The following is a 12,964-nucleotide window of genomic DNA, read 5'->3' as shown; positions in this document are numbered from 1 at the left end:
GAAGCTGGCAAGGAGTGAAAATTCCCTCCTCCTAAAGGCAGTGCAGTGAATGTGCAGGGCAGGTCGGCTTTTCATCTGTGCTTCGAAGCTACAAATTGGCCTTCTGGGTTCTTTAAAACCATAAAAAAAGAATTAAACTTTTTTAATAATTAAAAATATGGTTCATTTAAACCAAACCGCTGAACAAAATGGTCACATAGCCCATTAGCAGCTGGATTTTAATCAAAGTGAAATAGCCCAGACCTATGCCAGAGACAGTTGCTATGGACAGATTTATTGGGCTAAAAAAGAAAAGAAAACAGTAAATTACAGAAAAACCAAACAGAAATGCATTAAGGGAAAAGTAAACTCTTGCTGTCACTGATGCTCTTTAAAATGCATAACAGTGCATGTTACCCGGTGTCACATTAAATCTTTTATGAGGCTATGCCATGCTATGTGAACTTGGCTTGGGTTGTACTAGATCCCATATGCTGCATATTCACTCTAGACACCAGACTTCGATTCAAATCTTGCTCCCGTGGCTTTTAATGGAGTAACTCCGCTCCTCTATAATGGTCTGGAATTCAGAATAAGGCTGGCTGCGTCTTAGTGTGTCACCCCAGTGGGCCCTTCCCTTCCTGAAGTAGGAGCAGGCTGAAGGCTTTCATTACAAAAGCATAAGAATACTTTTGCCTGTCACCTCTACTGGAAGAGACATTTCCCCAAACTATCCAAGATGTTATTTATGCAATTCAATTTCCCCAAACTAAAACATAACCATTTTGATTGTCATTTTCTTAAGTGGCAATAAACACTGTCAACTCTCTTGAGAACTGGACTGAAATGATTCTCTTTTTAAAGAAGTATGATATGATTTTGAAGTTTTACAGAGAGGGGGAAAAAAGTAAAGTGATGGGGCTGGGTGACTCTTTTCTTTCAGTTTGCAGCTGCCTATGCATTCACTTACTGGAACTGCAGGCAGATGTAGGCATCAGCACCACAATTAGGCCCATAGGATTTCTACATTCAGTCATAGTAACTACAGGTGCAAATTGGGCATGTAATTGAACATGTATTTGAACCCCTAAATGTTTGAAGATTGGACCTATAAAATTTATTAAGCATGCTACTGGGAACAGTGACAAGGATGTGGAAAGTGTGCAAGATAAGAGTTCAGATAAGCGATGCAAAGGTACCTTAAAGTGGGAATAAATGCATTTCCATGCACTTTTAGGCCACTTTACATCATCAAAACCATGCAAGAAGCTTAATACAAATAAGAATTGGAACCCAACAGTCCTCATTGTAAAGTCAACTGGAGTTTTGCTTGGTAGAGACTGGTGAGCAGAGTCTCTGCTATGTAATATTTAACTATGTCATAGTTCTGGGCCAGCCTAGTATGGATTGTGACCTAAATATACAGGTATAGAGATCATTTGACCGTAACATGATGTTTTACTCTCATACGCCATCACTCCATGGTTATTTCAGCTATGAGCAGAACTCTAAACCATGATCAATTCCTATTTTGCCTTGTTTTTTTCTGAGTGACAACTGGCCTCAGCAAGGCTCTCATGACTGAGCCCAGACTTTACTATGAATCTGGCCTCCTCCTGATGAATACTGCTATGCAGCACATGGCCCTAATCTAGCAAACATGTGTCATGCTTAGCTTCAAGCCCAGACATCCTCCTGTTGATTTCAGGATCAGCTTGATAATGCACCCCCTGAAGTCCACAACAAAGCTTGGACTGATTTTGGTGGTGCAGAATCAGGCCATATGGGCCTCGGTGCTCTGTGGTGAGGAGCACAGTGCTTAGTAGAGGGGTGAAAAACGGGCCGTATTCACTTCGGATTCAGCCCGAATTGGAGACAGTGATTTGATTCGTTGATTCAGATCACTGTCCCTGATTCGATTCGGCCAAATCCGAATCTGAAGATTCGATGCTGATTTGGAGAATCAGCGATTCAGCCATAGACATAGCTTTATATGTTTTTTCTGCATACCTTGAGATACCAGGCATGGCTCATGAGTGCTGCAATGGTGGGGCGGATGGAGCGTTTTACAGGAGTGCGGGGGAGCCCCCTGCGTGCTCGGTGGCAAACCTGGGGTCTGTCACGCAACGCGCTGGGGGCCACCCCCACCCTCCACCAGCTTGGCAATCGGCTGCGGGGGGACCCTGGGTGCCCCCCCAGGCCCAGGAGGCACCAGTCACTGAGCCAGGGAGGTCTGGGGGGGGGGTCCCCTGCACGCTCCCCAGCGGACCCGGAAGTCAACCAGAAGTGCTTCTGGTCCACTTCTGGGTCTGCTGCCAAGAGCGCTGGGGAGCCCCCACGCTCCTGTGGGACGCTCCATACGCCCCAGTACTGGAGCATTCACAAGCTGCCTGCTACCTTGAGGTATGTAGAAAAAACATTTAAAGCTGTGTCTATAATTGAATTGCCGAATCTTTCCAAATCTCTCTGAACTGATTCGGAGGGTTCTGATTCAATTCAGAGAGATTAAAGGGTCTCCTGATTTGATTCAGATTTGGAGGTTTGGCCACCGAATCGGGCTAAATCACCACCAAATCAAATCAGGAATCGAAGCTTCGCACAGCCCTAGTGCTTAGCTCCTTGCTGGGCTGAGCTACGAGTCCCTGTTTGAGAGCTATTGTTTTTTTTCTAGTTGTTAACCAGAATGTGGCCCTTTATCTGCATTTCCATTTGTGGGACAATCCCAGGACTGTCCCCCTAGTACTCCGAGCCTCCATCACTCCTTTCGCTATCCATGTCTTTATCTTTTAGTATTACCTAAAGAACAGTTTCCCTTTCATTCATTTTAGAGAGTTACTGAAATCGCCTGTTTGTGCATAGCTCTATATTAAGACTGGAAGTTCATTCTCTCTAATGTGGTTTTGTGTTTAGCCATTAAATATAATTGCAGTTTAATATACTGTTACATTTTACCACTTAGCATTTTATAATTGCAGATTAAAAAAAATAATTAAAGCCACAGAACCTACCTGTGGCAGAGAGATTCACAAGGATATGCATCTCCTATGTTCCTCATTAAAGCTGAAGGCCTGAAAGGACCTCTCCACTGTGTGGTGAATGATCTACATTAGGTTACATTACATTGGGATGCAGAAAAACCCTCAAATACAGGTAGCAATAAAAGGACTGGATGAGCCGTGTAAATGACCATGGCTGTAGGTACAAAGGGGAGAGGTTCCTGCCTCCCTCTCGCTGGTGCCGCTACGCACAGGCCTGGCCAGTGCAGGCAATTCTTTCTTCCTGAATTTCTTAACACTGTACTCTTAAGGCCCCTGGCACACGTTATGCTGAAGACATGAGTAATCTGTTAAGCACCTCTTTGGTTGTTCTCTGGCCACGCATTAATTCAATTAATGGCATGATAAAACAATGAGCAACACAACAAATGAATAAGAACTTTGTGGCTGGTTCCTACGAAGCCATTAATTGAATGTGTGGCCAGGTTGGTGCTCCCAGCCATGGGGTGTGCCCCAGTGGCTGGGAGCCCTATCAGCTGAGGGCTCCCAGCCACAGGAGACCCTTTTGCGCCCCTGGATCTGGGAGCCCCGATCCCATAAGCCTGTCCTCTTGCCATGCACGTGTGGCATGGCAGAAAGCACAATTGTGGGGATCCTGCATCAGACTCTCATCCCACTGTCACTTGTAAGTCTGCTAGGGACCTGAAATCCCATTTCTGCTCTATTTTTTGCAAAGCTGTGACAGCTTGTGGATTATTCTGTGGGATATGAAGTACCTGCCAAATCCCTGCTCTACCTCATTCAGCTGACAAATATGAACCTCAATCTCCCACATCCTAATGACTCCCTAACTGCCAAGAGGGACTTGACAATTTCCAGTCTCTCCTGTTGAAACTCCCCTATTTGTCTAAGCCATTTAAATACTTTGAGATGCCGTAAATACAGATTCAAGTTCCCACTTCAAAGAATACCTCTTTGAAGTGGGAACTTGAATCTGTATTTACGGCATCTCAGGTGTGTGAGTAATCTGAGCTAGGAAGGTATTTCCCTTATCTCTTTCTTTAGTCATCAGTCCAAACTGGAGTTGAGAAACTATTCCTGTTACACTTCTGAAGGATTGACATTTACCAATGAAAAAAATATATGTAAAAAAAAAAAAAAATCTGTCCTGTCCGCAGTCTAGAACGTTCTTTCTAAATTCAGTGCTTTCTGGCCCGGTTTGCATTGCCTTCCTACATAGCCTCCATCCTAACAATCCTTTTCTTAGTCCCCCCAGTCTTGACCCCTAATCACCTATCGACCCAGTGCTTTCATTTCTAGGATGGCCTCATTTATCTTGTCTACCATCTACACTTTCTCCAAGATGCTTTTAAATTCCAGTTCTTGCTACTGTCTTTGGACCAAAATTAGAAAGGATGGCAATTACATGCTGGCACACAAGTGCAAGTCTGAGGAAGTCTAAATTGATGCAAAACCCCTTGCACTGAGGACTGGAGGGTATATGCCAGATCCACTTAGACTTAGTGTACTCACTGTGATTCACCTCTACAGCTGTATAACCACCTCTACAGTTACTGATACTTAGATAGGCTTGTGAAAAGGAGTCAATTTTCTTTCCATTAAAAATTTATGCCATTGAGAAATTAGTTTTCTCTTAAATGGTGTTTGAAATGTTGTTTTAACAGAGGATTGGGGACCATTCCCCACCCTCATCACTTCAAGTAATTTATTACTGAAAACAAAAATTAACTTGTCAAGCATATGGGAAAAAAAGGAAAATGCTGCATACTGGCCATGGTATTGTAAAAGAACCCCCTCACCCCAGAAAACTGAACAGCACTTCTTTGCAGTATCAATAATATCCTTTGCACATACATAGTAGAGCTGGTAAAATAGCTAACATTCAACCATCAGCATGCAAAAATACCCGCCATAACCGCTGCAAGGGAGGAAAGAAATTGCCTGATATAAAGTGACTTTTAAGTACTATTGCAGCAATATTAATATTTTATAAGTGCTGTCAAAAAAAAGGGACACTTACAGATATAACAGCCAAATCAGTAATCTGACTAAACTGATATACATCATTAGGAGTGTTCATGCACTGCTTTTCAGTTGCAGAAATAATTATGAAATAAGGCTTAATTTTCTCTTGGCCTTGCAGTCAAAATTACTATTCATGACCCAATGTCTAAAGATTTCTTCTGAAATCAAACTGAATGCAAGTGTGAAGTGCAAGGACCAGACTCTAACTGGGGGAAGTTCTTACCACCCTGCTGAATTTAGCAGAGTTGTGGTGTTCTGTGGTACTTAGGACAGTTATGATCCATATAAGCAGAACTACTTGACACTACACTGTATAACTACCTCTTAAAATAATTAAAAGATTGAGTTCATATTAACCCTTTATTATTTCTTTATGTGTGTGTGTGTGTGTGTGTGTGTGTGTGTGTGTGTGTGTGTGTGTGTGTGTAATTACCAGGGATCCTGGTTTTCCCGGATTAAATTTTTTTTTTTTTTAAATTTGCAAATTCTTTGCTAACCACCCCCAAATCTATAATTAAAATGAAAGGCCCCTCATTTCCTCCCCCCCCCCACTCCCCCAGTCCTGCTAGTGCCCCTTGCCCCCCACCAGCCCTGCCAGAGGGGCCCCCAGCTGGCCCCAGCCCCCCAACAGGAGGCAGCAGCTGCTGCCTGGCTCCCCCCACCACCTGCCTCCTGCAGGCTTGGGCAGGGGGGGTGGCTCCCTGCTGCTGTGTGCACTCCTGGGGGACAGGGGGGAATCGTGCCCCCCAGATCTGTGCGGGGTGGGGGCAGGTTCAGGCTACCTGCTCCAGGCTCGGGCTTCTACCCGGCTGCCCTCCCCCAAGGCCTCTGCAGCTCGGCCAGCGTTCACCAGCTCTGCCCTGCCACCGGCAGTGCCTGTGGGTGCTCCCCAGCTCTGCCACCGCCAGTGGCAGCACTGGAAGGCTGCAACTCTGCCAGCCGGAAAATGCTCTTTGCAAAACTACAACATCCGTGGGTTTCTCCATTAGAACGAGAAATCCACGTTTTCCTCAGGTATGGGAAAAATCCACGTTTTCCTCCATTTATTGGTGCGAAACAGAAAACCCAGATCCGTTATCACGGATGCCTAGGCAACTTGGCTTCTTGTGCAGATGCATTGTAACACAACCTTTAATAACATGACTATATGCCATTGTTTTCCACACAGCCCCTGCCTCATTCAACGTACAGAACCTGTCCTACTCTGGAAGTGGGTTAGTGTTGTGCAGTGAGTGCAGCAGAAAACTGGGAGAAGAAAAAGGATTGCATGGTTAAGATAGTTGAAGGTGGCTCTACAGGACCAAATTTTGTCCCTGCCTCTGCCACAGAATTCCTTGGACATGTCACTAAAACGGCACTTCTCACACGTGGCTGCAAATAGTGTGTCCTTCAGGTTCTAAGTATTTGACTTGAGGCCCTAGGGACTGATTTACAAAAGTGCTGAGCCCTCACAGATGCAGATGAAGTTAATGAGACCTGTGGTTTGAATACACACAGGGCTATAAAATGCAATGTAATAGAGAAAAATCCAGGTCTGGGCATTTCAAATTGGACATTTCAAAGAAGACAATCTAATTCCTCACCTCAGCACTCCTAACAAAGGATAACACCATCCTAGTTTTGCTTATGGGGTACTGTGAAGACAAATACATTTGGGTTTAACAAGTGTAGTATCAAGCAGCTGACTACATAATTATGAGCAAAGGCTCTTGTTGTGGGCTCCACAGAAAATCAAAAAGAGAATGAATAATTCTGTCTTCAGAGCAGGGTTCAAAATGTATGCCATAAAACAGCATAGGACAATACTTTGAACAGTGAAGATAAAAACAAAATGGTAAGCAGCTGTTTCCTCAGTGAGCCCTGGTCATTCAGTACACTGAATGAAGCACAGTTCATGAGAAAAAGTAATATCTGATGAGTAAAGAATGCAATATAATGCATTTGAGTAGGAAATTGAATTAAAGTTACCCAGGAATCTTTCATTTAGACATCTTCTAACTTTTGAATCCTTGACTTGAGTCCTTGACTTTGTGCTATTAACTGTCTTTTAACATAGCTTTTTTTGTATATGTAATTTATAACACACAATGTAGATTGTCAGTTAGCCAGAGGACAAGTATAAGTGGGAGTAGATAACAGACTGGTTTGAGTGCAATCCAAAAGACATCTGCTGCCTTTTCAACACATTAATTCATAATAACCCTTGGGAGCAAGTCTGCAGTCAGGACAGAGTGACGTTCTGTATCTGTTTTGCTAGTTGTAGCTGCCTTGTCGATATGCTTTTGTCTGTCCCAAACCTCCCATTAGAGAAGCAAGAAATTAAAGTCCAAGAAGAATCCCTCACTGTTTGATCATGGGTTCCCCAAGCCAAAGTCAATCCAAAGCAGCTAGCTGGAGAAGGTCATATTTAAATTTAAAATCAATTACCCATGGATTCTCCCGAGAATTGCTAAGGGCATGCTGACGTTAATAATTTCCTGCTAGAAAAATCATAGACTTCCCCAATTGCAGAGCAAATATTTATACAACAAACCCAGAATTCTACTATCTCTGGAGGAGTGAAAAGGTCTGGTAGAATCATTTCTCCAAGCCTGAAAATAAAAAGCTCATGTATGTTGTGATGTGGCTGCTAAAGCACCTTTGATGATGCAGAATCACTCATATGTCATGGGAAGAATGACAGTAATCTGTTAAATGTTACCAAGAGATGCCACACAAGTCTTTCAAAAGGAATAAATACAAATGATAAATGACAAAAACAATCCTTTCTCCTCTGCACTCCACAGCTAAAATACAGCTCTGCCAGTTCCTTCACTAGCTTAAGAGCACTATATTAAGAAAACCTATTGCCTGATTTTGATGTTATTCACATTGGCTTCATGTTGGTTTAAATCCATCATGCATTCATCTTTCTTTCCTGTCACCTTTGCATCTCCCCAGCTCTTGAGCTGACCACAGTGTGTCTGAGTGATGGTCTAATTCAAAACCCTCTTGGGATTGCTCACCTTACACGGGCAGGTAAAAATCCTCTGCAAACTTTTTTTTGCCAAGCACATAATGCCTAGAGCACACTGTCCTAGGGCCATGTCTGCTCACATCCATACTTCCTCCAACATGGTCCCTGAGTCAGAAGAGGAAGGGTCTACTGTACAACACTCCATTATCCATAAGAAGGGTGTTTTGCAGGTACACTTTCATCCCTCCTTTGTACCCTGTCTACCCTGCACCAAGCCATTTCATATCACAACATGGGACCTGTTAGCTTCACAGAAACATAGGGCTTCAAGGGCCCTGAGGTAGGATTAAATGTATCTACACCATTCCTAACAGATGCATGTCTAACCTGTTCTTAGAAACTTCCAGTGATGGGGATTTAATGACATCTTTAGAAGCCTGTTCCAATTTAACTACCTTTACCATTGCAATTCTTCCCTGCTAGTCTCCAAGTTAAATATCCTTTACTGTGAAATTAAACCGATCACTTCGGGCACTGACACAAGTGACATTTTGTCCCATGATCAGCCCTCTACAGCCATGCCCTTACAGATGAACATGGCTGCAGAGTGCTTTAAAGGGGCCCGATCCTGTGACAACCTGAACCCTCATGTAAGGGAGCGCCTTCATCAACGTCTGTCAGCGTGCACCAGGAGCAGGGCTGGGCTGATGCAGCCTGTGCCCTTCTTGTCCTATCCTCAGTGGAAGTGGAGAACAATTGATTACTGTTCTCTTTATAATAATCTACATACTTGAAGTCTGATATAATATCCGACTTCAGTTCCTTCCTTTCCTCATAAGCTGCATTTGCTAAACCATTTCTTTCTTGTTAATACTCTTCCAGGTTCTCTCTAATTCATCTGTGTCTGTCTGGTAGAGCAGTGTGGTTCAAATCTAGGCCCAGCAGTCCAGCTGAGCACTTACCAGTGCCCAGCAGAATAATTATCTCCCATGTGTTACTGAGGGACTTTGTTAGTATGTCCCAGAGGAGGACATTTGCCTTTTTTTGCAACAGCATCACGCTGTTGACCCATGTGCAGCTTGTGGTGTATGCATTGCTCCCAAGCTATAATGATCTCAATGAAATCCAAATCAGGGCCTGGGATTATAGTTAGATGGGCTTTTAGGTAAAGCCCTGAGTCATAGAGAAGTAGGGCTGGAAGGGACCTCCAGAGGTCATCTAGTCCAGCTTCCTGCCTGAGGCAGGATCATCCCTATCTAAACCATTCACCCCTAAGCAAATCATAAGTCATGATTCTTTCTTTGCTCCCACTTTCTTCAGGGGGAGCTAAATTGTTGAGGCATATTCTTGTGTGCAGCTCTGGAGCTTGGGGGACACACGGTTGATTCTACCCATGCCAGACCTAATTGCTCTTAGCGGGGAGCAGCAGCCCCAGTGCCTGGAACAACAATCCCAGAGACTGTGTGGAGGATGGAGGTGAAAAGGCCACAGTCTGGCTCTCAGCAAAGGCAAAAAGAGATTCTAAGGAAGCACATTTTGAATGAGCTGGATCTCAGCACATTTGATTTTATTTAATCATGTTGCCAAGACCTATTTAAGAATCCAGCAATGGCAGGCAAGCAGGAGATCCAAACTCAGAATCATGGGAGGAAATCAATCTGCTCTTTAGGGGAGGGGGGCACTGGATCCAAACAGAATGACAGAGGATCACTGTAAAGCTGAAAACACAAGGACTCCAGCAGAGGTAGGAAGGAAAGGAAGGAACCCCAGAGGATGACACAGTTTGCTCTCACTGGGTTCGTCCAGACAAGTGAGCACATGCCTGTTGCAGTGTCACCAAGCAGTTGAAGATGCCACAAGAGACATGCTAAGAATGAAAAAAAATGTTCCCTGTGCTGCATATTTGCAGTGCAGACTCTAAATTCGATACCAGGAAATCCTGGACATTTGATACCGGGTATATATATTAATATATATATTAATTATGGAAGACCACAGATATTTTTGGGTATTTTAAAGAGTAAATTTTGGATTTTTTATCAGAGAATTAGCAATTTTTAAACAGGGAACACTAGGATCCCTGCTGGTGAGACAAGTGGCAGGACTCAAACAGAGGAGCCTGCCCAGGGCTGGCACTGGGGACCCAGCTGAAGGGTAAATGAGGTGGCTGATCTGGCCATTTGATGGCTATTATGATACTCAATCAGAACAGCAAGTTTTATTATGTCTGATGAATAAAGTGATGAAAGGACAATGCCAAGAAAACAGTGTTCAACTTGTTCTTGGGGACTGGCTAACTCATTTTTGGAGGATAGCTTGAGGAAGGGCAGGTTAGGATGCCTTGAGAGAACTGAGACATTCATGCTGCATCCCTGACCTGTCCAGACAGAAAATAGGTGAGTTTTCTGAAGACACACTGCAGCAAAAAGCAGCACATGAAAACAAGTCCTGTTCTCCCTCCAAGACCAGTTAGCTGCAGCTGTGAGCTGGTACTATCAGCCTCGCTGCCCTTCTGTGCACAGGCCCCTTTGTCCTGATGTTTGCTTTGAATGACACATGTTTAATTCAAGGATTTCTTCCCTCTTCTCATTAATTGTGGTTATTTTGGGATAGGATCTGATTATGTGCATATTTGGGTGGGACTCTGCCAGGGTTGCTATAATAACAACTTTCAAAGAATAATTGGTACATTTCAATTTGCATCAAGCTGGCAGTTGGTGTAATTAAGTGGCTGAGACGTAGCCCCCTTTTTAATATTTTCCTAACCATTAACATATTTATTACATGGATTAGATTTCTCTTTGTATCCTGACTTCATTCTGGAGCTGTCCCAAAATGGCCCATTGGCTCCACAATCAAGGATGGTGTGCTGTGCACTTTCAGGTAGATTCAAATGTCAACCAGCTCGCTGAAAAAACAATGCCATCCTCCCTGCAGACCTCAGATGAAGCTGGTACTCCAGGGCGTGGAGTTCACAGGATGTCATTGCTCAGCAAGGTAAGCAAGCAGAGGGGAGCAATGGGAAAAAAAGTAAAGGGAGAGGACCTAAAATGAATGACCACAGGACACAGGACCCTGCAAGACAAACAGTAGCATCTGAGAGAACAGGTTGTGCTGGGATCTACAAGCAGTTCTGGTTTCTGTAGCTGCTGCTCAGGCTGCGAAGGCGGGGGTGCTGCAGGAATGCTGCACCTTTTCATTTGCCTGCTTACTGTGACAGTTTACTGCAACAGCAATAAATGGATTAATGATAAAGTGGATATGGGACAGGCTCTAGGGATTGCTCTGGTCAATAGTAAAAAAAATGAATTAAGTTCAGCTGGGCTTCTTCTTTTGACTGTGGGGGAGAAACAGTGAGGGAAGGCAACAGATGGTAAAGCCAATTAGGCCCTCCTGCATGAAGATCTGAAAAAGATGGACTGGGAGAAAAGGAAAAGGCACAATTGAATAAGAAGGACACCATGTACACTGACTCCTGCACTGGGATATTCCTGTTTTGTATTCTGGCAGCCTGAGACCCATTAGTTTTGGTTTCTGTTGGGATTAGACACCAAACAGTGAAAAAGTAAAAATCACCTCAATATTTTTTCTGCAAAGCAGCGTTTCCATTTGTGCACTACAGAGTGCTGAATAGATGTAGATATCACCGCCCTCAGTGATCGGGACCTGAAAGCACGTCAAGCTCATGTGAAATGCCCAAGGTCACAGAATGAGTCAGTGGAAGAGGCAGGAATACAACTCAAGGTCTCCAGACTCGCCTCACTGTGTGTTATCCGCTGCATGGCAGCTCCTCCTCTGTACAATGGTCTCTCTGAAGTTTGGAAGTAGGAAATATTTTATTTATGCTGATGTGTAAAGATCAAGTGTTTCTGGGATCCAACAGTAGGAGAAGAGGATCCAGCATTTTCACGTTATCAAATCTGCATCATCAGAACAGCACAAACCATCTGTCTTGAAGCAGTTCTCTCTTTTCATGTGCTATAACAGAAACCCATTTCCTTTTGTCCACTCTCTGCTGACAGCATTAGTTTTCTTGTTGATGAATGAGGCATAGTACTGCACACAGAATTGCCTTAAGGCTCACACTGTCTGCATTGATGATGTGTATACTCAGGGCCATCCTGTTGACTAATATCCAGATTCGAATCCACTACTACCTACCCATGGATTCAGATCCTTACTGTTGATGAACAAAGTCTAATTTTCCCATCTGGTCTTTCATAAAAACTGAACAATTAGGATGAGAAACAAGAAAATACCATTCTATTTTATATTACAGGTTTCCCTCGATTTATGCGGGTTCTTTATATGCCAATTCACTCTTATGTGATGAGCATATTTAGACCCATAATTTGCTATATGCGAGGTAAATTCACTGTTATGTGATCAGCATAGATGCCCCCTCCCCCCAGGTAAGTCTGTGGGGGGAGGGGAAATGGCCGTGGCCCGACTCACCCCAGCCCTGGCTGCAGTGGCTCCCGGGAGTGGCCAGGGCCAGCTGCCTGCAGCCGCTGGGCTGCACCGTGCTCTGCCTCTCCCCCTGTGCCTGGCCTCACCCCAGGTCCTGGGCTGCGCTATGCCATGGTGCAGAAAGCTGGTGTCGGATGCTCCTGGGGCTGCTCCAGCACGGGTTGGGGTGAATGCGGACAAGCAGAGCCCCGGGCAGTGCGGGGCATAGCACTCACGCCAGCCCCAGCTGCAGCGGCCCCAGGGAGCAGCTGACACCAGCTGCCTGTACCAGGGCACAGCACAGCCCAGAAGCAGAGGTGAGCAGAGGAGGACAGGCAGAGCACGGTGCAGCCCAGCAGCTGCCGACAGCTGGCGCCGGCCGTTCCCAGGGCCGCTGCAGCCAGGGATGGAGCGAGTGCTGCTCTGTTCCCTCTGCTTTGCTGCCCTGCGAAGCCCTGGGAGTGGCGCCCCTTTCCTAGTCCCAGCCTCCCTCCCTCCCTCCCCACCATGGGAACCTATCAGAAGGCGCTACTTCACT

General features: G+C 44.7%; 1 protein-coding gene across 2 annotated transcripts in view; it reads right to left on the bottom strand.

Annotated features, from left to right (window-relative positions):
- DCX (doublecortin) overlaps positions 1 to 12,964 on the bottom strand; it is a 127,736-nt gene that overhangs the window by 17,874 nt on the left and 96,898 nt on the right. The gene's annotated exons all lie outside the window — the stretch shown is intronic.

This window comes from Alligator mississippiensis, chromosome 8 (assembly GCF_030867095.1).
Source record: "Alligator mississippiensis isolate rAllMis1 chromosome 8, rAllMis1, whole genome shotgun sequence".
In the NCBI taxonomy this organism is placed as follows: Eukaryota; Metazoa; Chordata; order Crocodylia; family Alligatoridae; genus Alligator; species Alligator mississippiensis.
Note: the sequence above shows the minus strand (reverse complement) of the source record. Positions and strands in the feature narration are given on the sequence as shown.